Source organism: Mustela nivalis (genome assembly GCF_964662115.1).
Source record: "Mustela nivalis genome assembly, chromosome: 19".
Lineage (NCBI taxonomy): Eukaryota > Metazoa > Chordata > Mammalia > Carnivora > Mustelidae > Mustela > Mustela nivalis.
Genome location: NC_139038.1, coordinates 20593915 through 20619241, shown reverse-complemented (window position 1 = coordinate 20619241; position 25327 = coordinate 20593915). Strand labels below are relative to the sequence as shown.

The window sequence follows — 25327 nt, the reverse complement described above, 5'->3', positions numbered from 1 at the left end:
AAAAGGGAAGATATTCTGCATTCATAGATCAGAGAATTTATTTTATTTTTTAGGACTTTATTTATTTATTTGACAGAGAGGGAATACAAGCAGGGGGAGTGGGGGAGGGAGAAGAGGGCTTCCCACTGAGCGGGGAGCCTGATGCAGGGCTCGATCCCAGGACCCTGGGATTATGACCTGAGCAGAAGGCAGACACTTAACGACTGAGCCAGCCAGGCGCCCCCAGAGGATTTAATATTGCTAAGATGGCTATACTCGCCTAAAATCATCTACAGATTCAAGCCAATCGCTATCAAATTCCTACTGTCTTCTTTGAAGTAATTAACAAGCGTGTGCTAAAGTTCATACGGAAACACAAGGGACCGAAAATAGCCAAAACAGTCTTGAAAAAAGAGGAACAAAGTTGAAGGAGTCACATTTCCTGAATTCAAATCTTGCTATGAAGCTGCAGTCATCAAGACTGTTGGTATCGGTATTGGGACAGACACAGATCAATGGGATAGATTTGAGGGCCCAGAAATGAACCCCGATATTTACAACCACTGATTATGACAACGGCACCAAGACAATTCAATGGGGGAAAGAATACTCTTTTCAACCAATGATGCCGCGACGAGTGAATATACACGTGGCCAAAGAATGAAACTGAACGCATTCCTTACACTAGTCACAAAAATAACTAAAAATGGATCAAAGACTTACATATAAAAGCTAAAACATCATCTGACTCTTTGAAAACAATACAGGAGAAAATCTTTGTGAGATGGGACAGGTAAAGCTTTCTTAGCTATGACACGTAAAGTACAAGCAACGAAGGAACAGATAAATGAGGCACCATCAGAACTAAACACTCGTGTTTCAAAGGACGCCAACTAGAGTGGGGAGATCACCCTCAGAATGGGAACAAAGTTTTGCAAATCATAAAGCTGGTAAGGGACTCTATAAAGAATCTAGACAACTTGGGGCACCTGAGAGGCTCAGTGGGTTAAAGCCTCTGCCTTCAGCTCAGGTCATGATCTCAGGGTCCTGGATCAAGCCCTGCATCAGGCTCTCTGCTCGCCAGAAAGCCTGCTTCTCCCACTCTCTCTCCCTGCCTCTCTGCCTGCTTGTGATCTCTTTCACTGTCAAATAAATAAGTAAAATTAAAAAAAAAAAAAAAGAATGTAGACAACAATAAGATGACAAATAAAAAATGGGCAAAGGGCTTGAACAGACTTGAATAGATCTTTCTCTAAAGAAGACATAATCAATGTCATTAGTCATTAGAGAAAGACTAGTCAAAGTCACACCCACTACAATGGATATAATAATTAAAAAAAAAAAAACAAAAAACAGAAAATAGTAAATGCTGACAAGGGTACGGAAAAACTAAAACCCCCATCCACTGTTGCTAGAAATGTAAAAGGGTACAACCACTTTGGAAAACAGCCTGGCAGGTCCTCAAAAATTTAACCACAGAATTACCATATGAACTAGCAATTCCACTGGGTACACACCCAGAGAAAGGAAAACCACTACATTTTTTTTCCTTTTTATTTATTTATTTTTAAAGATTTTATTTATTTATTTGACAGACAGAGATCACGAGGAGGCAGAGAGAGGGGAGGGGTAAGCAGGCTCCCTGCTGAACAGAGAGCCCGATGCAGGACTCGATCCCAGGACCCTGGGATCATGACCTGAGCTGAAGGCAGAGGCTTTAACCCACTGAGCCACCCAGGCACCCAGAAAACCACCACATTAAAACTTATACACATCCGTTCATGGAAGTATTATTTGTAACAGCCAACCAGAGAAACCACCTTAATGCTCGGGGACTAATGAATGAATAAATAAAATGTATCCACACAAGGGAATGCTGTGAAGCCTCAGAAAGGAGTAAAGAACCCAACACTTGGGTGAACCTTGAACGCATCAAGGAAAAGGAAAGATCTAACCACAAAAGAACACATACTGAATGACTCCATTTATATGAAATGTCCAGAGAAGGCAGATCTGCACAGACCGAAGCTATGTGAGCCGTTGCCTAAGGACAGGGAAGGGGAGACTTGAGGGGAGGAATGGGGAACAACTTCTAATGGGCTTCTTTGGAATTGGCACAAAATGCTCTTAAACTGTGTGCGGGTTGTGTGACTGCCGATATATGAAAAACCGTCGGACTGTACACTTTTTTAAAGATTTTATTTATTAAAAAAATAAAAGATTTTATTTATTTGAGAGACAGCAAGAGTGAGAGAGATCACAGAGGGAGGGGAGGGGGGTGACTCCCCGATGAGCAGAGAGGCGGACGCGGGGCTCCGTCCCAGGACCCCGAGATGACGCTTCGCCGACTGAGCCACCCAGGCCCCCCAAACTGTACACTTTAAATGGATGCACTCACTGTAAGGTTTGTGAATCATATTTCAATAAAGCTTAGGTTTAAAAAAAAAGGTAATCCAAAAAAGTGTCAATTTTTTTTTTTTTAAGATTTTATTTTTAAGGGGTATCTGGGTGGCTCAGTCCCTTAAGTGTCTGCTTTTGGCTCAGGTCATGATCCCAGGGTCCTGGGATCGAGCTCCACATCAGGCTCTCGACTCAGCAGGGAGCCTGCTTCCCCCTCCCCCTCTCCCTCTGTTTGTGCACATGCACACGCTCTCTCTCTGTGTGTGTGCCAAATAAATAAATAAAATCTTTTTAAAAAAATTGTTTTTATTTTTAAGTAATCTCCACTCCCAACGTGGGGCTCAAATGTACAGCCCTGAAATCAAGAGTCACGTGCTCTGCTTACTGAGCCAGCTAAACACCCCGAAAGCCTGTGAAATTTCGAAAGCAAGTTGCAGAACAGCCGGTGTATCACAGGGATCCCACTCATGTTAAAAGAAAAAGGACATCTGTAGAGGAATGAAAGCTTCCCTGAGGGACTCCCCCCCAGGAACTCCAGCAGCACCGGGATGGGCAGTAGCCATGGAAGCAGGCCGCCGAGGGGGAGGAGGGAACCTTGAAGAACTTGGCGCACTTCTGTACTGTTGTCACTTTCTACGAAGTTGGACCGCTTGCAACGTAAAATAACAAGTGAAAACAATTTTAAAACTTTTTTAGATCAAGGCCATGATTCATATTTTTTTTTAAATTTTATTTATTTGACAAGAGAGCGAGAGCACAAGCAGGGGCAGCAGCAGAGGGGGACGGAGAAACAGACTCTCCCTACCGAGCAGGGGGCCGATCCCAGGACCCTGAGATCATGACCTGAGCCCAAGGCAGAGGTTTAACCCACGGAGCCACCCAGGAGCCCCTCAAATAAATAAAATCTTTTTAAAAAGTCTTTTTAAGAAATCTTTTTAAAAAAGGATTTTGCTTATTTACTTGAGGGGGAGAGAGCACAGGCAGGGGGAACAGAAGAGGGGGAGGGAGAAGCAGGCTTCTGCGCTGGGCAGGGAGCCCCATGGCGGGGCTCGATCCCAGGACCCTGGGATCACCACCTGAGCCGAAGGCCGACGCTTAACCATCTGAGCCACCCACCGCCCCGATTCTATTATTCCTAACGGCCCTTTCCACCCGCAGGCAGCCTTCCAGACTGGAGGCTCTGGCTCTTTCTAATAGTTACCATAGCAGGAAGGAAGAAATCCGTTTCTATCCTAACTCGATCCACCCAACATGGAAATTAGAATCTCAGAAAACCGTACTTAACGCCTTACCGCGTACAATGCACTCTGCTATTTTCTATTCGACTTATTTTTGTTTTGCTTTAATCTTTGTTTTCATTCTTTTTCCTTAATGCACCACCCGCAGTGATTTCTTGAACACTGCTGCTCTGGGCGTCCACTGCAAAGCTGGTTTCTTACCCTGTGGGCGAGACACGGTCACGGCGGGAGCCAATGGCTCAGCCACCCGGCCCAGCGTGTTACCAAACAGTGCCCTGGGCCCACTTCTTCCCTTTCCTTTTGCTCTGCCCTGGTCAGCCCTTGGCCGGAACCTCTGCTGACCAAGGCAGTGTGGTGCCTGGAGCTTCCAGAAGGAGCCAGCCAGGTCACTGGCCTCTGGGGACTGGGCCGGTGCCGGGCCAGAGCTGAGACAGGGGTGGGACAGGAGAGGCGAGGCGGAGGCAGGAGGCAGAACCACCGCTTCGGCCTGCAGATCGCCAAGCGGTGTAGCCCAGTGGTGAGGAGCCTGTACTCAGGTGCAAATCCAAGCTCATGACCTTGACTAGAGAGTCATCTCACCAAATGCCCCTCCTCCCCATGCGAGGAAGTGGCTTCACAGCCGGTTTGCAGGACCCCAACCCCTGGCCATGTCCCAGCACAGACCTGACTTTCTCCGTGACCCTGGGAAACAAAAGGAGCTTCAGACCAGCAGCTGTGACCCTGCCTGGCACCGCGCCTTGGACTCGGCAGGCACGTGATGCAGATTCCAGAACCCAGCAGAGCAGGAGCTGTTTGATGGTTTTTCCGTTGTCATAAATTTGCTCTCGAGGCAGCTGTGGCTGTGCCTGCTAACTGTCCCCCAACAGCTGTTCTCTCCTTCTTAGTAACAACCACTGGGTTTTGGCTAAGCACATGGCCACTCCCAATAAGATCTACATTTCCCAGATTCCTTTGCAGTTAGGCGTGACTACATGACCAAGTTCTGGCCAAGGGGATATAAACAGAAAGGCTGTTTTCAACTTTAGGGAAGAGTTTTTAAAGGGAGGGGATGTGCCCTTCTGGACTCTTCCTCGTTCCTGCTGGCTGGAACGGAGGTGTGATGGCTGGAACTCAAGCAGCTATTTTTAACCAGGAAGAGGAAACCATATGCAGTGGATGGGCAGAGCCATGAGACAGAGGGAGCCTGGGGCAGCATAATCTTACATCATGGGGGCTCACAATCTTCAGACTCTGCTATCCAAAATTCTATGGCCGACTGAAATTTTCTTCTTTCCCCTACTACTTGCTAATTCAGTCTGGTCCAGTAACCCCGTCTCTCCCACAAAAGTCCCATCACATCTCTAAATGACAAGTCAGTACCTGGACAGGAGCAGCCTGGGAAAACTGTGGCCTCAATCCAGAGCCCACATGTGCCCGGGAAGACTGCGCCCTGGAGAATGTTAAATTCCGCTAAGGCAAGGAGCCCTCACAGGGCCATATAAATCAGGACCGTGGGGCGCCTGGGTGGCTCAGTGGGTTAAGCCGCTGCCTTCGGCTCAGGTCATGATCTCAGGGTCCTGGGATCGAGTCCCGCATCGGGCTCTCTGCTCAGCAGGGAGCCTGCTTCCTTCTCTCTCTCTCTCTGCCTGCCTCTCAGTGTACTTGTAATTTCTCTCTGTGAAATAAATAAAATCTTTAAAAAATAAAATAAAATAAAATAAATCAGGACCGTGATGCCTATTCCGACACCAGCCTGGGCCCTGGCCTCCCAGGAATCTCCATTGGACCACAGGCACCTGTTCCTGTTAGCGAGGAGCCCAGGAGCAGGACCGCAGCTCCCAAGCCATCAGGGTTCTCTACAACATTTCCTCTGTCCTCACTCAGGCCTCTCGGTCTTTCCCTCCCAGTCCCTGACACGCTTTGGGAAAATGTTTGTATAGAGAAGCAACTGAGCGGAGTTCTGAGTCAGACCCGAGTTCAAGCCCCAGCTCCGGCACTTCCTAGCTGTGTGACATCACCTCTCCAGCGCCAGCTTCCTGCTGCCGGGATGCGGTGCTTTACCCAGCCCGCTGGCCGGACAGCGCTAACACAGAGCCAGCACCAAGACGCGGAACTGTGACCACCATCATAAATAACAGGGGCTGAGCCTTGGGTCCCAGCCACGCTGGTAACCTGGATACCTGGTCAGCAGCCAAGCCAGGCATCTTCAGGGGTCCTCAGGGGACAGGCTATTTCAGGCTCTGGCCAGGGAACCACTGTTCCTACTGGGTCTCACTACAAAAGGTTCCTCTGGCAGGGCCTGGGACAGAAAACAATGTTTGCAATGTCCAGGTCGAGGCCTGTGGGCCCAGCCGGCCGCGCTGACCGCCGGGCCTCCCCGCACCCCACCCGGAGCTGCCTCGCTGGCTGGAGAAACGCACTACATTCCCCAGTCTGCCACTTCCCGGAGCAGCACCCCCGAGCCGACACGGTCCCTGTCGGGCAGCCCCGTGTGCACACCACCGTATGCCCGGCCCAGCAGAACCCACCTCGTCCTCAGCTGCACTGCGGTGAAAGGGGTGACCTGCAGGCCATCTTGTGTCACACGCCTGCTTCTGCTCGGGGACGTGCCTCTCCCCCACTCCCAGGTTCTGTGGTTGGGGTCGTCTAGGTGTTACCCCAGGCAGATATCACCACATCCCTCAACAACATGGTTTCTCTGTTATGTCTTTTATCGATCTGGGTGCTCATCTGTTGATTTCCCGGCGTGACACATGAGACTTGAGCCTCCCTTGACCTTCCCAGTTCCCTCCGTACCGGCGGGGCTTCTCCTGGGTGCCTCGGAGCCCATGCCAAGAACGCTCGCTGTCTTACTGCGTCAAGCAGAAGGAGCTATGGTTTCCCACAGTGGGGTGTGAGTTCAACTCACCATGAGAAAGGAGGAAAGATGTGGCTTTTGTAAACGACTGATCAGAAAGCAGAACGGACTTTTGCCCCTACTGACCTCAAAGATGAGTAATTCTTGCTGCAATAAGACAGAGAGATAACATATAGGGACAGTTTCCCTCAAGTACTCTGCATGGACTCTCCTCCAGCAGTGACGGGAGCTGCTGGGCAGAGAAGCAACAGCCCGTCTGTGATGGGGCACCTTGGGGGAGGAGAAGGGAGCAGGGGCAGGCTGCCCTGGGCTGCACCGGGCTTGTTCGAAACACTATCTTGGCCCCTAGCCTGAGTCCTCGGTTTCCTTCAAACCAGAAAGAAAAGCCTGTCTTGAAGAGAGATCTGCACTCCCGTGCTCACCACGGCGATATTTACAATAGTCAAGGTACAAAAACAACCTAAGAGCTGGATGAATGGAGAACAGAAATCTGGTGTATATACACAAAGGAATGTCATTCATTCTGTCTTTTGCACAAAACAGGCAATTCTGTTATCTGCAAAAAAACATCAATGAACCTGGAGGACATTATGTTCGGTGAAATAAGCCAGACAGAGAGAGACAAACATTTCATGATCTCGCTTATACGTGGAATTGAAAAAACCCCAAAGTCCTAAAAACAGACAGCAGAATGGTGGCAGCCAGGGTCTAGAAGGTAGAGGAAACATGAAGATAATGGTCAAAGGGTACAAAGTTTCAGTTGTGCTAGGGACGCCTGGGTGGCTCAGTTGGTTGGACAACTGCCTTCGGCTCAGGTCATGACCCCGGAGTCCTGGGATCGAGTCCCGCATCGGGCTCCCAGCTCCACAGGGAGTCTGCTTCTCCCTCTGACCTTCTCCTTGCTCATGCTCTCTCTCACTGTCTCTCTCTCAAATAAATAAATAAAATCTTAAAAAAAAAAAAAAGTTTCAGTTGTGCTAGATGAGCAAGTCCTGGGGATGTAATGGACTATAGCTATTTTTTTTTTTAAGATTTATTTATTTGACAGAGATCACAAGTAGGCAGAGAGGCAGGCAGAGAGAGAGAGGAGGAAGCAGGCTCCCCACTGAGCAGAGAGCCCGATGCAGGGCTCGATCCCAGGACTCTGGGATCATGACCTGAGCCAAAGGCGGAGGCTTTAACCCACTGAGCCACCCAGACGCCCCTGGACTATAGTTATTAACACTCTATTGTATACCTGAAACTCACGAAGAGAAGAGATCTTTTTAAATATCTCTACACCCAACATGGGACTCAAACTCAAGACCCCAAGATAGAGAGTCCCGTGCTGTTCCAACGGAGCCAGTCAGACGCCCCGAGAATACATCCTTTTTTCCCTTAGAAGATTTTATTTATTTATTTGAGAGAGAGAGAGAGGCGGCCCAGAGGGAGAGGAAGGGAGAGAACCTTAAGCAGCCTCCGCGCCCAGTGCCGCGTGCGGGGCCCTATCTCGCGGGCTTGAGATCACGAGCGGAGCCAAAATCAAGAGTCAGAAGCTTAACTAATGAGCCACCCAGGCGCCCCCCAGCCCCCCCAGAACAGACATTAATTGTACTCACACACACACCAGAAGCGGTAGCCCGGAGAGGTGACAGATATGTTAATTAGGCTGACTGTGGTAATCATGTCACAATGCATATGTATATCAAATAATCACATGGTATACCTTAAATAGGTACAATTTTTATTTGTCAGTTATACCCCCAATAAAACTGGTGAAAAAAAAAAAGAACAAAAATCAAAGCCCCATCTAGTGGCTAAGGGCCTGCGCTCTGCAGCCACAGGGCCCACTGTGAATCGCTGGCCTCCTCATGAGGAGCCAAGGCCCTGTTTTTTTGTTTTTGTTTTTTAAGATTTTATTTATTTACTTGAGAGAAAGAGACAGAGTATGAGAGGGGGAGGGTTAGAGAGAGAAGCAGACTTCCCAATGAGCAGCGAGCCCGAGGTGGGGCTCGATCCCAGGACCCCGAGATCATGACCCAAGCTGAAGGCAGTCACTTAACCGACTGAGCCACCCAGGCGCCCTCCAAGGCCCCATTCTAAGGGGAAGCCGTGTCATTCTGGACTCTGTGTCCCCCACAGTGGCTGGCACTGAGCAGGGCTGCACAGCACTGAACAGTACCTCTCCAGGCTGGGTTTTCTTTATTTACTGGGGGTGCGGATACTAACAAATGGGCTGCCTCAGAGGTTACTACGTCGAGCCCGTGTCAGGGTCTTATAAATGTCTGTACCCCTGGCCTGTGGTAAGATGCCCATGAAGAAACATTGACTTAGGGCTGCCTGGGTAGCTCAGTCAGTTGGACATCTGACTCCTGGTATTGGCTCAGGTCATGGTCTCGGGGGTTGTGGGATCTAGCCCTGGCCCCCCCAACCCCAGGCTCCCCATCAGCAGGGAGTCTACCTGGGCATCTTCTCCCTCTGCCCCTCCCCCCACATGCATGTGCACCCTCTCTCAATCATTTGTCTTTAAGATTGCAGTTATTTGGGGCGCCTGGGTGGCTCAGTGGGTTAAGCCTCTGCCTTCAGCTCAGGTCATGATCTCAGGGTCCTGGGATCGAGTCCCGCATCAGGCGCTCTGCTCAGCAGGGAGCCTGCTTCCTCCTCCTCTCTCTCTCTGCCTGCCTCTCTGCCTACTTGTGATCTCTGTCTGTCAAATAAATAAATAATATCTTTAAAAAATAAAAAAAAAAAAATTTGAAAAAAAAAAAAAAAAAAAAAGATTGCAGTTATTTATTTGAGAGAGAGGGACAGACAGCACAAGCAGGGGAGTGGCAGGGGGAAAGGGAGAAGCAGGCTCTCGGCTGAGCAGGGAGCCCAATGTAGGGCTCGATCCCAGGACCCTGGGATCACGACCTGAGCCAAAGGCAGTCGCTTAACCAACCAGCCATGCTGGTACTCCTCAAATAAATTTTTTTAAAAGAAACATTTACTTAAACTATTGCAGAAATAAGAGAGTTTAGGTTGGGATGTCAGAATAAAAGGACTGATTTACAGATGTCCACGCCCAACCGCCCCTTCCCTGCACCTTACCTCCACCGGCCTGGCCCCAGAACCAATCACCATCCACCAGCAAACTCATCTCCCAGCCCTGCACCCTGCAGGAGGCCCTTCTTCCTGAAATGCCTCTCCTGCCTTGGGTCCCTTCAAAATCCAGCTCAAATTTCTACTCCCTTCAGAAAAGTCTCCCCTGGGTGGCATCCTCGCCTGTGAAAGAGAGGACAGGTAACACCACCCAGCCCAGGAGATGTCTAAGGAGACAGTGAGATCGGGCATGTAATGCTTGACAGAGCGCTAGCACTCAAAACACCAGCTGCTACTATGGCCGGACCACCCCCGTGTCCCACTCCCTAAGTCACCTCCGTCCACTCAGAGCCCAAAGAGTCTACATCGTGGGCAGAACAGTGGCTTCCAAAAGCTGTCCTCATCCTAATCCCAGGACCTGTGAGTGACACTCCCCTCCATGACAAAAGTGACTCTGCAGGTGTGATTAAGTTAAGGATCTTGACATGGGGAGAGTCTCCTGGAAAATCCAGTGAGCCAATGAAATGAGATCATGGAGGCAGGGGTCCCAGAGAAAGATGTGAAGATACCCCACGGCGCGCCTTCGAGACAGAGCGAGAGGCAACAAGCCAAGGAAGGCGGGCAGCCCCTAGAAGTGGAAATGGCAGAGAGACCGGTTTCCTCTGGAGTCTCCAGAAGGAACTCAGCTCTGCTGATACCTTGACTTTTGAACTTCTGATCTCCAGAACTCTAAGATAACAAATTTGTGTTGCTGGGGCACCTGGGTGGCTCAGTGGGTTAAGCCGCTGCCTTCGGCTCAGGTCATAATCTCAGGGTTCTGGGATCGAGTCCCGTGTTGGCCTCTCTGCTCAGCAGGGGGCCTGCTTCCCTTCCTCTCTCTCTGCCTGCCTCTCTGCCTATTTGTGATTTCTCTCTGTCAAAATAAATAAATAAACTATTTAAAAAAAAAAAAAAAGAAAGAAATTTGTGTTGCTGCCAGCCACCAAGTTTGTGGTGATTGATTTAGTAGCACTAGAAAACAAAGGTAGTCTACAGCAGTCTAGAACAATGTTGCCAGCCCGTCAGGGGACACCTGGCAAATGTCTGGAGACATTCTGAGTTGTCACCTGGCGTCTAGTGAGTGGAGAGCAGGAGATGCTGCTAACCATCCTAGCGTGCACAGAAAAGGCCCCACAACACGGAATCCATCATTCAGTTTGCCATGCTAACAGTGCCAAGGGACCCTGGTTCAGCATGATCCTGGAGCATGGCCGGCCCTGATCCACTCTCCCTCCCGACCTCCATGCATACCATTTCTGGTATTTCTCTTGAATTGCGGGCATCAGCTTGCTTCCCTAGGAGAATAGCAACCCCCAGCCCCACCCAAGGAGGTTAAGCCAATATTTGCTCTGCCAAAAGTCCCGTAAAAACGTCGTCACACTCCACTGTGCTGTGCTTTGCGCCTACAAAATTGTCACGGAGTAAAGACCGTTTTTACTGTTTTTAAAAAATCAGAAAAATGCAAAGCACAAAATACTTAAATCATAGCTTCCGTTCACAAAACGCACAAGGGAGCCTGAATTTTCACCTTGAGCCGTTTGCTGGGCACCCTTCTCACGTAGGTACGCAGGACACTGTACTCCTGGCAGGTCAGACCAGGGATACAGCCCGTCTCACTTTTCAGGGGAACTCTGTGTTTAGACAGCCTCTCCGCAGCCAGACCGTGTGGGCGTCTGCAACAAAAGGGGCCGTGTCTTACTCCTCTCCAGCTCCCAGCCAAGAGCACAATGTCTGGCACACACCGGCTTCTCCATAAACGCACGTTGCATGAATAACGAGAGAAAAGTTGGCAGTTTCTACGGATATCATGGGCACCCGTGGAGGGGAGGGACTACCAGTTAAAATGACAAGGCATCTGCGGGTTAGCTAGCCTGAGCCACAGCTGAGATCCTGAGCGGGAAAGCCCGGATCGTGGGGAGGCCCTCAAAAAGACTTCAGGACTAGGATCGGCCCAACAGACTTTTGGGGCAGACAGATCTGGCTTTAAGTCCTGCCTCTGCCACTATTAGCAGATTGACACTGGGCAAATTACAGAACCCCAGTCTCCTCGGTAAAATGCAATCATCCAACAAAGTGAAGCAGAGCGAGCAAAGTGGACAAGAGGTAGGAGAGGTGGCCAAGGGCCAGATAAAGCTACTGTAACAGAGACAGCTGTGTTTATGCTCCCCTGCTCTGCCATGGACTACATTTCCCAGGAGCCTGTGCACCTAGGTGGGGCCATGTGACTGCACTGGGGCCAGTGGAATGTAGGCATAAGTAACTGAGGCTATCTATACCAGGCAGTCCACTTTCCACACCCTGGTCAACTCTCCCTCCACTGCACTCCTGCCCTTAGACACAGAGCACAGAACCGATCCACAGCGTTTCAGTGCCACTTACAAAGCACTTATGCCGTAACTCCTCTCAGCTCCCTGGAGGACACAAAGCCTGGCCTGCCCTCCCTACCCAACCCAATCTTCTCATCCTTCAGGCCTCAGGTTAGATGCCACCTCCACCAGGAAGCCTCCCCTGAATGCCAGGAGGGAGGCACTATTAGCTTCATCCTACAGACAAGAAAACTGAAGCTAAGTGACTTGCCCCAAATCATGTGGCTAGAAAGTGGGGGAATTGGGTGTGAAGCCAATGTAGGCGGAATCCAATTAGCCGTCACTTGCTAAACCGGTCGTGGGACCACTATCAGCAGGGGCCTCACCTGCGATTGTTAGATGTGCAAATTCACCCGCCTTACTCTGAATTAAACTCTGGAGGTGGGCCCAGCAATCTGTGTTTAAAAAGGCTCATCAGGTGGTCCTCATGTGCCATGAAGATAAAAAACCAATGGTCTAGACATTCTCTGCAACTGAGCCCCCCTGTGGAGTCCTAGGTCTAGAAAATGTCATAGCTGAAGAACTGAACACTGTTCACCTTCTGACTTTTCTAGCCATTTGAAATGCTTCTCTGGGTATCCCCAACCCTGGGACTTTGGGGACCCAGAGACTGTCATCTCCTTTGCAGCTTCCTTTGTTTGAAGCCTTCTTGTTTGTGCCCATCAGCCTTGGGTACAAAGGTTTAATCCAGCAATGTTTAAAAATTCAGTCACAGGACACCTGGGTGGCTCAGGCGGTTAAGCATCTGCCTTCGGCTCAGGTCTTGAACCCAGGGTCCTAGGATCCAGCTCTGCAGGGCTCCCTGCTCAGTAGGGAGCCTGCTTCTCCCTCTCCCTCCCCTGGCTTGTGCTCTCTCTATCCCAAATAAATAAATAAAATCTTAAAAAAAAAAAATCAAGTCATTTTCATCCCATCATGGGCACCATAATCACCTTTTAGAACATTCTGAGTTTCTCAGTTTACTAAGGTAATAGTCTGCAGCTTCTGGGTCAGCGGAACGGACTTCAACACAAAAACTTGTATTTTTTATCTGGCCAGACAGCTGGTATTACTTTGGATATAGTTCTGACCATCAACTTCTGCTTCAGTTTTAAGAAGAACTGGACCAGAAACAGTGCCCTCCTAGGGAAGGAGCTTGAACAAAACCAAGTTTCTGCTGCTGACCCTCAGCTTTCTTCCACACTCTTCTCAGTGTCCCAGCCACTGGCCACCAACCCTGCCAAGAACGGTAAGGGAGCCTGGGAAATTCACCCAGGCGATACCCCAGGAAGAGGAGAACAGGAGTATTGGTGACTAATTGCCATCTCTGTCACATAATACATTTAAAACAATTTAAAATAAAATCAGGGTTATATCCTTATCAGTCAAAAAGCAGTGTTCTGTCACCAAAAGCACAAAAGAGAGAAACTGCAGATCTCAGAATGTACACTATTAATCCTATGTCATCTGAGACCATTTCAAGTGACCTTCAGGCCCCCCACTTCCTGTCTCCCCCAACCCCTGCAGACGATGAGAACTGGGGACCCCTGCGATGTGGTCTGGGAATGTAGGTGAATTTTGGGGGTGAGGTCTGGAGCCCATGACCAAGAAAGAATTCTTGAGACTTCTTTGGTGCAAAGTGGTGGTTGATGAAAGCATGGGGACCAGGACCAGGGGGTAAGGAAGAGCTGCTGCCCCGGGGTTGTGAGGGGGTCACTGATTACATACTCTGGAGTTGGGGGAGGTGAGGAAAAAGGGAGTTTCCCAAAGGACTTCCTTATGCGAAAGAAGACTCACAAGATAGCCAAGGCCTTGCCATTGTTAAGTTAAGGTTGTTTTTCCCTTTAGCAAGGCATTAACATGAAGATAGTCGGGAGGTTCCTGGAAGAATGTCACACGTGTCCCACCCAGGAGTAGGGAGGTGGGGGTTGCAGGGTGTCAGCTTCAACTTGGTCTTCAGCCAGCCTCTCCCTCATTACCTGCACACTCCCCTCTTGGAGGGGAGAACTCAAAGAAGGGGGAATGGCAGTCCCAACTGTGTTACACCTGAATTTACACCATCCAGAAGCTTTATCGTATTTGTTAAGCTAATACACGAACAAACATGAATGTGTGCATAACCCTACCTCCTTCCACTGGCATCCGTCCAGATCAGCTCAAACATCACCTCCTCCAGGAAGCCTCCCAGGCGCCTCCCCCCTCCACACACACAGACACAGCCCGCAACGCCAGCTCCCGTCAAGGCCACACCTGGGGCACCCTGCATGTTAGTCATCTGTTAGACACCCCTGGCCTCGGTTTCCTCCTCTGTACAATCAGAGAGCTGGACTATGTCACTCAACTTCCGGGCTGAAATGATGGCCCCAAGGCAGGCAGCACCCAGGGCCGAGGACCCAGAAGTCAGGCTCCCCAGAGCGTCCCCACAGCAGACGTAGCGGCCCATCTGTCATACTAGGGACGCAGCTGGGTTGACTCCCCGCAAGCCTCCGCCTGGGCACAGGCAGACCTCGGCCGGGACTGACCCGGGAGGCCTCCCCCTCCGCGCCGCCACTCGCCTAGCAATGCCCGGCGCTCGGCGCACAGGTCCGCGGAGCCTGCCGACACCCAAACTCCCTCCCGCAGCCAGCAATGCAGCAAGGGCGCGTCTACACGGTCCTCGAGGTTCCAGGAATTCAGGCCTTTCGTTCAGGGGCCAGGGGAGGGGATGTGGCGAGGGGCCCCGCAGGGACAGGAAGGCGGCGCCGCCCGCAGGCCGTGCGGGTTCGGGGGCGCCCCGGGCGGAGGCCCCCAAGCCGCCCCTCCCCGCCGACGGTGCGCCCAGGCTCTGCCAGCAGACCCCTCCGTTAATCCGCATGGCGCCCCCCACTTCTTTTACAGAAGCAACCACTGAGCCCCCAAGAGTTGAAACCGGAGAAGCAGCGCCCCCCCCACCCACCCACACACACACACTCTTGCAGCGCCGCCTCCGACCCCACTTCCGAGCCCCGACCCACCGCGCTCCAGGCGCCCCCGGGCGTCCCAGGCCTGCCGCGCCCGGACCCCGGTCCCCCTCCGCCGGCACTTACCCCCCTCGGGCGCACAGGCCCTGCGGCCGCTGCCCACGGCCGCGAAGACCCAGAGGAGCTGGCAGAGGCTCGCGGCCCGGTGCTCCAGGGTGCAGGGCGGGCGGACCCCCGCGAGGGCCGGGGAGCAGCGAGCGGGGCGCCACGGACGGCGCTCTGGGGCGGCGAGCCGGGGCTGCGCGGGGCGGTCGGGTCGAACTGGGGGCGCGGGGGCCACCGGCACGACCGCGGGGACGCCAAGGGCCGCCAAGGGCCGCGTGCCTAGGGCGGAGGCGCAGGCGACAGTCCGGGGAGCTGGAGCAGCAGCACCGCGAGGCGTCCGGCGTGGGACCCGGGCTGCAGCGCGGCTGGGGCTGGGGCACGAGCCTTCGGGCAGGGGCGGGGCTCCGGTCCGGCGGGCGCTCGGCGCCGCCCCCTGGTGGCCGTCCGCGCTCCTGCAGCCGCCGGGAGGGTCTCCCTGCTCCGGCGCAGAAGCGCGCGGAGTCCGCGGCGTCCCCACCGTACGCGAGCGGGGCGGGCTCGGCACCGCGAAGGGGGCGCCCTCCCGGCGGGTAATCCGCCAAGTCCTTTCCAAAATCAGTAGAAACCCAGCTCATTCAGTCTCCATGGCTCATCGTAAATACATTTTTTAATCGGAAATTGCTTTTTTCTTCTTCTTCTTCTAATTTCTGCTTGGCGGACACTGAGGCACGTATAACAACTGCCATTATTTGTGTCATTATTTACAATCCCCTCTAGACGTTCCTCACCGCTCTAGCACATTGCCGTGTTCCGAAGTCCCTGCACGGGGCTCGGCACAGGCCAAATGCTTTTAAGAATGATCCGTCCAGGGGATGGATGAATACGGAAAGGTATAAAGAAGAAAAGGATACAAAACTATCGGAAGCTACTGTGAACGTGTTGATACTATATACTTCCAGATACTTTTCTACTGAAGTTTTAGAAATTCCACAACTCTTACTTAAGTATAAAAATAAGCGGCATTTATTGAGTGATTTATCTCATCCTATCTTCCCATCAACCCTGTGAAGTAGGTTGCATTTTATTTCTATTTCACAGGTCATAAAACTCAAGGTCTTAGAGGCAGATTTGCCCCCAAAGATTTACTATCTTTCTTTTTAATTTTTTTAAGTGTAAGTAATCTCTACACCCAACATGGGGCTTGGATGCAAGGCCCCAAGTCAAGAGTTGCAGGCTCCTTCTACTGAGCCAGCCAGGTGTCCCTGCCCAGATTTCTGCAGTGCCTCCTCTTGGCGAAGGGTATCTATGTAGGAGCTGGAGGGCAGGCACACTGAGTCTTTGCCCAGGTGAAGCCCAGCAAACAGAGTCCCCTGGGAGAGCAAAGGTGCTACGGCCTCTGTGGGGAGCAGGTTCAAGTTTATGCAGCTTGGGGAGGGGGAGGACATACAGGTGACATCTCATAAGGGCAGGGGGTCTGGAAAAAATGAAATGGTCTTGAAACCCATCAGTCGGTAGCCTCTGTGCTACAAGTTTTGGAAAATACAAAAGCTAACAGGTATTTTGGTTTGAAGTGTTGGCTCCTTTAGTCATCTTGGGAAAACTCCTCTGGCTTTTGACAAGACAAAACTGCACCTGAAATTCTGACTGTGGGAAAGCTGGGCAGGAACAGACTCTGAGCTGATCTGTCCAACTTCAGGCCAGACCAAAAAACAAACAAACAAACAAACAACAAAACACACACAAACACACAACACTATTACTGAACCACTGATAGCTCTGTGGCCTTGGGCAAATTATTTAACTCATCTGAGCCTCTGTAATTTTTGTTCCCCCTCTTTGCATGAGGATCTTGATTAGCCTTTAGGAAACCAGCCCACCCCATTCTTGGTGGGGGAGCAAAGCCCTCACCACTGCCCTGGGGCCAAGAGTGGACACAGGACAAGACTTGGTCAATCAGCATATACCATCCCTTTAGCCCAATGAGATCCTAATCTGCATCTTTTCTAGCAAGCATAAAAAAAGAGAATCCCTCTTTTTCAGAGAGTTTTTGAGCTGGTAGGATTTAAGTCTAGGGTTTCTGAAAATTCATTCTTTTTTTTTTTTAATATTTTATTTTTTTATTTGACAGAGAGATCACAAGTAGGCAGAGAGGCAGGCAGAGAGAGAGGGGGAAGCAGGCTCCCCGCTGAGCAGAGAGCCCGATGCGGGGCTCCATCCCAGGACCCTGAGATCATGACCCGAGCCAAAGGCAGAGGCTTAACCCACTGAGCCACCCACGCACCCCTGAACATTCATTCTTATGGCAAATATGTATTAAGCTCTTATAAGCATTGTGCTACGCAGCTCTAATGGGGTAAGAAATGGAAGAACAGAAATTTCTAACATGGTCATTATGCCACGACTTAAACCGCCGAGCGTGCCAAGAGTGAGAAGCGTAGCAGGCAATGAGCGATGACATGGGCAACCTGCTCAGGAAGCCTCTTCTGAAGAAATGACATGTGAGTGGAGCCTGGAAGGAAAAGTTGGCATCACTTCTGGGAGCTTTAGGAAGACAGGTACCCTGGGTGGCCTCAGCAAGGAAATGTGGATCAGATCATTCTCGGATTTTGCCTGGTCCTTAATCTCCTATAACCATCACACAGAGGTATTCAGACTTTATGTTGAAGAATTTGGGTAATCAAAAAAGGATAGGAAGGTAAACATTACCCCATACTGGTGATGTCACAGCATGCAAGAGGAAAAATAAACCATCCGCAGGGATCGGTCACCGGCACCCTCCAGCTCCAAGCCTTGCTCCCCTGTCCTAAAACCTGCCCTTCCGTCTCTCACGTGGACAAACATCTCTTCAAGCTTCCCCCTCTCCCTCCACCGCAGCCGATGGCTCAGGTCATGATCTCAGGGTCCTGGGATCGAGCCCCGCATCGGGCTCTCTGCTTGGCAGGGAGCCTGCTTCCTCCTCTCTTTCTGCCTGCCTCTCTGCCTCCTTGTGATCTCTCTATCAAATAAATAAATAAAATATTAAAAAAAAAAAAAAAAGAAGAATCACACGCTCTACTGACTGAGCCAACCAGGAGCCCCTACTGTTACCAATTTCCACAGACAAAAAGCACCTTCCTTTACTAAAGCTTTGACAGGAGTTTAACTGGGTGGAGAGATTAAAAGTGATTTTGTTTTCTTATCTGTGCTTCTCCTTCTTTGCCCCAGTTTCAACAAAGAACACATACTACTTTTGCAAAAGTTACTTTAAATGTCATGTCAAAACCCGAGCTCTTAACAAAGTGAAACAGGCCAGTTGCTTTGGTTTCTGGAGCCTCCCCACCTTGCCTGGCTGGGGCTGGCTTTGCACAGAAGCTGCCCTTTCCCAAACAGCACCCTTGAAGACGTCAGTCACCAGAGAAGCCGGGTCAGCATGCCCTCTGGGGGCCAGACAGGCCTGGAGAGAAATGCTTGGTGGAGCAGATGAGCTCGTGGCCTTCCTTCCACTGGATTTTTGGCATGAGGGTTCTGGGCGGCTCTGCAAGCGGCTCTCCTTCTCCCGGAAGATCTGCTCTTTGCCTGAGCAGGCCGAGTGGGTGTACGATTAATGTTCACTTGAATTCAGGTATCAGAGAGAGAGAGAGAGAGAGAGAGAGAGAGTTGGGGTGGGAGAAGGTTGCCCCCAGCACATGCTGTATAGGAGAATGCCCAACTATAGGAGAATGCTGAGTCATTAGGAGGGATTCTTGAATAAGGCTCTGCTTCCTGCTTGTGGCTCCTTTGGGATCCTCCAAAAGAACAGACCCCAGTTTGGCCACCTCCAGACTAAAATTCTGTGAGATCTGGTGTTGGGCAGCTCCAGCCAGAAGCGTTTGTCTCTGTGTTTATCTGGGGCCACACGGCAACTTGGAGTGGCCTTAACCAAGCACACAAAACCACTAGTACGAAGAGGGGTTTTGTGGCCAATACTGTTCTAGGTCCTGGGGATATGGCTTCCGGTGAACAAGACAGTATCTGGAGATGACATTCTAGCAGACATCCAGGTCTGGTCCTGGGAGAGACTCAAACACCTTCTGAAGGCAGGGGTAGGGAGATGCACGTGGATAATACCACCAAGTGGTCTGGAGCACCGAGCCAAGAACTCCAGTGGTGAGCACAGCGAGGTACATGGAGGAGGGCCTAGGTCCCTGGGAGTCACCACCACCACATTCACATACGTACATTTACAAAGCTAGCATGGTGCTTGCTGAGTGGCTCAGTGGTTTAAACATCCACCTTTTGCTCAGGTCACGATCCCAGGGTCCCCAAGATCGAATCCCACACCCCTGCTCAGTGGGGGTCCTGCTTCTCCCTCTCCCTTTGCTGCTCCTCGTCTCTTTCTCAGTCAAATAAATACCAGAAGTCTTTAAGTGCATGACATACATGACCACGTTCAATCTTCTGCTTCACTCCGGTGTAGCCAAGTGCCCAGAAGAGTGCCTGACCCCCTGCAGGGGCTCAAGGAATATCTGCGAATGAATGAGTTTGATTCTCACGGAAATCCTGGGTATTACTAGCTCCCCATTACAGGGATGAATAACAGGTCTGGGGAGAAGTAGTTTTCCTAAGGTCACACTGCTAGTCAGGGCTCAGGCTGTGTGACTGACAAGCCCATGGGCTGGTTTATCCACCGTACTGGATTCCAATGACGGCTCTCACAATTTTCCACAAATTTAGTGGATTAAAACAACACAGCCCTCTTATAGCTCGGGAAGTCAGAAGTCACTTGTGTTCCTTTTCGTAAGCTCTAGGGGAAAAGGTGTGTCCTTACCTTTTATAACTTCTAGGGCATTCCCTGGCTTGTGGCAGTATCACGGGAACCTCTCTTTCTGTCTTCAAATCTTCTCGGATTCCTGCGTCTCTCCTCTCAGGACGCTTTTGATTACACTGGGTCCACCTGGATCATCCGGAATCATCCCCCCTTCAGAAAATCCTTTATTACACTAACAAAGTCCCTTTTGTCACATAAAGTAACATACAGGTTCTGGGGACTTGGATGTGGACATCTTCGGGGGCGGCGGCATTTCAGCTTACCACACCCACCTGTGTATCTCTACTGTACTCTATCTTTGTTATCTTCCTTAAACCTTCAGCAAGGAAATGGATCCGTCGAAGAGCACCTAAAGTTAGAAAAAAAGTGCATTAGAAGGATCTGAGACTCCTGAAGGAAGAGGAAAGGGACTCGAACTTGAGGGTATCAAAAGAGACTTGAATCTTATCTATATATAGTATTCAGTGTATTTTTAATTAAAGAATCTTTGAAGCAAATGTGCAAAATGTTAATTAATTTTGGGGTGATGGGAGATAGAAATATGCTATGGACTTATGTATTATGGACTTAATCTTTGAAGCAAATATACAGAATGTTAATTAATTTGGGGTGATGGGAGATAGAAATATGCTATGGACTTATGTATCGCTCTGTATTTATTGCATTAAAAGCAGAAAACACTGAAACAGCTTGCACAGAAGAAGGGGCATCTTGGGTCTGGGGTCTCGGGAGGGTTTGGGGAGGGGAATCTTGGGGCCTGGGGCAGCTCAGAGCACTTAGCCTCTCTGCACTTCAGTTTCTCCAGATCCCTTTGAGGAAGCCCAACCGCCTAATTAATCCGCAAAAACCTTCGCTGACGTTGTTAACAACATTCACCTGGACCGGTGATTCTTACCTCGCGGTGGCAAGGACCAAACCACGGGGGCACACGGGGCGTGCAGAGCGGACCTGGAGCAGGGATGGCGCGCCCGCAGGCCGGGGACCTAACCGGGATCTGCGCGGGGCAAGGCTCCCCGCGCGGCGCGGCAGCGCCCCCACGTGGCCGTAGACAGCAGACGACGTACCCGGCAAATCCAAGGCGCCCACACGTGGGAACTGCAGATTCGTGTGTAACCTCTGGGGACTCTTCTTTCCTTTTTAGGGCGGCGTTCCGACCGTAGATTTTGCTGCCGATCCAAAAAGGACGGTGGTTCCAAGGCACGGAAATGAGCCAGGGATCAAGACGCCTTTAATAACGCGCAGGAAACGCGAGGCTGGTATTGGGCATGCGCAAATCCAAGAGGGCGGGGCTATGGAGCGTGAGGCGCCACGTCACTAAACTAATATAGTTTCCACAGAAGCTTCCGTAACGGGCGGTAGCGTGGCCGAGTGGTCTAAGGCGCTGGATTTAGGCTCCAGTCATTTCGATGGCGTGGGTTCGAATCCCACCGCTGCCACACCCCGGATGGTCTCACTTTTCTTTTCCTAAAACTATTTGTCATTCTCTCCCAATGCAAGTTCCTTTTTGCTCTTAAAAAAAAAAAAGAAAAGAAAAGGAATGGAGAGCAAACGCAGCCCAGGCCCTCACCTGCCCTAGCCCAGTGCACAAACCTAGCGATATCGATACCTAAAAAACAAAACCAGAAGTGTCTCATTTCCAAGGCAAAAGCATCTGAGATCATTTTAATAGTTTCCAGCAGGCTACCTACAACTTTTAATTATGACTTGGTTTAGGTCATAATTGGGAGGGATTCCTTCCCAATAGGGAAGGTTCCTTTCCAGCCCGCTCTGTGTCCTACGCGGAGCTCCAGCTGATCCCACAAATATCTGTTGGTAGAACGGGTGTCAAGCGACCCAATGGAAAGGTTGCGGCATCAGAGGGCCTGCCCCCCGTGGGGCTATCAACCTCGGAGTCCCAGCTTCATGGATCCATCTCATAGTTGATCTTCAGGTTTGGCTCAGGGGCCTCTCATTTATTTATTTATTCAATAACTATGTATGAAAGGTCTCCTGTGTGCCAGAAACCAAGAGCATCCTGAGGCTACAGATCACACAAGGCAGGCAAGTCTGCTCAACTCGGTTTTACAGCTGCGGTAAATTCAGATTACACCTGTGAGGAGTGTTCTAAAGTGCGTGCTAACCTGTCTCAGGGTCAACGGAGGAGGTGACATTTCGCTGGGACTCGAAATTGAGAGGTTAGGTATGTGAAGGTGGGAGAGGGGAGTCCCAGGAAGAGGAGACAGCAGGTGGCAGATGCTCGCGGCAGACGAGAGCTGGGCGAGTTTGAGATGCTTCCCAGACAATTCAGGGCAGCTGAGCAGAGAGCAGCGCAGATGGGCCAAGGGCAAGAGATGAGGTTGACCCCTTACCCACGAAGGCCCCATTAATGCTTTGAACCTCATCCTGAGGGCAGTGGAAAACCACCAAAAGGTTTTAAATGGGAGGGTGGCATGGACCAATTTGGGGTTCAGAAAGTTCCCTCTGGCAGCAGGAACAGGAGGGTCCATTCAAAGTCTACTGCAGCCGTCTTGGAGAAAGAAGAGTGACTTGTACCATGCTTGTGACCGTGGGTAGGACTGAAAGGTGGGTCGGACAGATATTTTGGAAGTGATCTGACAGAACTCCCTGATGAGGATGTGAAGAACATGTCAAAAATGATGACCAGGTTTAGGACTTGAGCCCCTGGCTGGTGGCACTGGTGGTGCCTTTCCTGTCCCTAGGAGGCAACACAGGATGAAGAGGAGTTCGTGGAGAAGCCGATTTCAATTTGATTCACACTGAGTTTGAGATGTGGGACATGGGCTTGAGTAGGAGGTTGGGCACAGAACTCTGGAGGTCCAGAGAACATTCTGGACAAATGATACAGATTTGGGAGGTGGTGGAGACTGAGGCCATGGGAATGGATGGACTTGCTCAGGAAGAGCGCACAGGGGGAGTGGAGGGGCCAAGACAGAGTCCTGAGGAACGGAGGGCAGTGGGAGAGAGGGGACTGAGGAAGCATGGCCAGAGACAGGTGGAAAACAGGTGTGGTGTCCATATAGACCAAGGCGAGTATTGCAAAGAGGGGGTAGAGGGAATGTTGAACACTAAGAGGCTTGGCAAGATAAAGACTGAAAAATATGCATTGGACTTATGATTTACAGACAAGGTCAATGATGACCCTGATTAAAGTCATTTTGAGGGATGCCTGGGTGGCTCATGTCGGTAAGCGTCGGACTCTCCGTTTTGGCTCAGGTCATGATCTCAGGATTGTTGGTTCAGAGACAGGAAATGGGGAATCAAGGGAGAATATTTTTAAGATGAGAGAGACTATGAGGATATTTTTAAAATTTATTTGTTAGTGATCTCTGCACTCAACATGGGGCTTAAACCCACAGCCCTGAGATCAAGGGTTGCACATTCCTCCCGCTGAACCAGCCAGGCACGCTGAGATTGGAGGACATTTTAGACACCCAGCCTTGGGTTTACAACAGGAATTAGCTTCAGCACCCACAGTGGGAAACTTATGAATTCACCCTGATGATCCATTCGGATTGGAAAACCACAACAGCAACTGTTTTCTGCATTCATGTTGCTTCTACTCAGTATTTCCAAGTAAATCAGGACCTCCTTCTCTCAGAACCTGAGGTACAGAGGACTCAGAGGAACCTGAGTTACCTGGACAGCCTCTAAAATCCTCATGGGGACTCAGTTGTCCGTTGGGTGGAGGGACCGCCTCCTTTCCCACTGGGTCAAGACACAGGAAAGGAGTGAAGCTTTCTCAGCAGAGTGACCCACAACTGCCCCCAGGCCCCGACCATAGATATCCTGAGCCTCTGGAGCCAGGGAAACAAAGGACTTAGAGAAAGCCAGAAAACAAAGAAATTGATCTTCCTTTTGTTTTTCCGGTGGTAGCTGTGTTTTGGCAGAAGACAAAAGGTATAGAAGATTATTTGAACAGGGAAAGCCTGTGCTCCCAGCCCTGAGAACAGATTCCTCAGGATTGATAGAGAGGAAGGTCAGAAAGAAGATGGTGAGTTTAGAGGCATGTGCATTACCGAGAAGAAAGGGAGCCCAAGGGCTGCCGGCCCTAACGGTAGATGCCAGAGCTTGAAGGAAGCCCTGACATTGGGGGTGTGGGGCAGAAGAACAGACATCACTGTGTGTGGTGTTTCATGAGCCTTGGCCAGCTCCCCCACAGGACTCCAGCTGCAGAGGAGGAACCCCCACCTCGTCCAATTCAAAGTTAGATATAACCCCAAGTTCCTCATCTACACAATGGGAACAATAAACCCAACTGTAGGGATGGCCAGAAGAACTAAATAAAAGCAGATAGATGGCATTAAAACTTCAAGCATTAAAACTCTCAAGCATTAAACGGACATAAAGGATTATTACTGAGCTTTAAAAAAATCGCAGGCATGTGTTCGGTTCAGTCGAGCAAAGAGGAGTATATGGTTCTTAGCTGCTTCCCAAACTTTCTTAACTGTTCTGCAGAGAGGGATACACTGGGGGTGGCCACGTTGGCTCTAACACATTCCCTCCCCTCCACCACAGGTGTTCTTTGGCTTGTGATGGTTTTCTTCTCTGCCGTAATGTGCAGGTGCCCATTATGATACATACATAGATATATTTATACACAGATATCCTGGTACTCATAATTAATATCAAGGCAATGGGGAGGGGTGTTTCTGTGGAGAGCAAGGCTTGATGAAATTTTGTGGGTTAAAACATTAAAGATTATGGTGATCACCACTGCCCCCTTATTAATAGAAGATTATGAAATATGAATATGTAGTATGAAATATGTAATATGAAATTACAAAATAGGACAAAAATAAGTTCTAACTCTTCCCATTATAATTATATTGGTCTTTTCCAAAAGGTCCAGTCCTTTAAAAAGCTATTTTTTAGAGATATAATTTACACATAATATTAATTTCACATGTACCACACAATGTTGTGAAATGACCGAGTTTGGTTAACAGCCATCAAGACATAGTTACAATTTTTTCTTGTAAAGAAGATCTATTCTCCTAGCAACTTTCACATACATAATACAGTATTATTAACGATACTCACCTTTACATCACCGCGACTTATTTATTTTATAACTGGAAGTTTATGCCTTTTGACCACCTTTAAAAATTTTGTTTTGGTTTAGATCCTGGCTGGTACAGAAGCCTGTGCTTAATAAGCTAAGTCAGCCCCAGGCTAGTGAGCCGGAAATCCAAAAGGGCTATGGGCTAGGCAGAAGTCTGGGTCTCAGGGGTCCCTCCAACCCGGACTATCAACACAGAGGGAGATAATGCATGACTGAGTGAACCCAAAACATTAAGGTAGCAGCGGATCAAAAGCAACTCTCCTGGAATGAGTCTCTTCAAGACGATCTCAGGACAAGCACAGAGGAGCCTGAACGGCGAGGAGGGTCCGGTGACCCTAGACAGGCAGCATCAGACTGGGAAAACTGCCAAGGCTAAGGCTAGCCAGGCCTGCACTTGGCCGCTGGAGACGACTCTGGCCAGGCCCCAGGAACTCACCTTAGGAGGCGTGCCCGGAGAGGGGCGGGGGAGTCGGAGAGGAGGAGGGCGGGGCTGTTGCCGAATTACAACGAGGACAGTGGAGGGACAAGATCCAGAGGGCGGGGCAGGGCCAGTCCGAAA

General features: G+C 50.3%; 1 protein-coding gene and 1 long non-coding RNA gene across 8 annotated transcripts in view; one reads left to right on the top strand and one right to left on the bottom strand.

Annotated features, from left to right (window-relative positions):
* Positions 1-20986, bottom strand: part of EEF2K (eukaryotic elongation factor 2 kinase) — a 68404-nt gene extending 47418 nt beyond the window's left edge. Inside the window, exons 1-2 of one of the 7 annotated variants that reach the window (XM_082714681.1) lie at positions 20771-20986; positions 19707-20055 (exon numbers count right to left, since the gene is read on the bottom strand). The gene's annotated coding sequence lies outside the window, so the exon portion shown is untranslated. Of the gene's footprint in view, positions 1-3671; positions 3869-4280; positions 4491-14023; positions 14210-14962; positions 15460-19706; positions 20056-20601 lie in introns of those variants that run through there. The other 6 variants (XM_082714680.1, XR_014306496.1, XM_082714679.1 and 3 more) reach the window with 6 other exon arrangements.
* LOC309854991 lies at positions 7426-12267 on the top strand. The gene is made up of 3 exons (XR_014306535.1): positions 7426-8969; positions 9219-10258; positions 10474-12267. It is a non-coding gene; the product is annotated as an uncharacterized lncRNA (long non-coding RNA).
* Positions 20987-25327: the final 4341 nt, after the last annotated feature.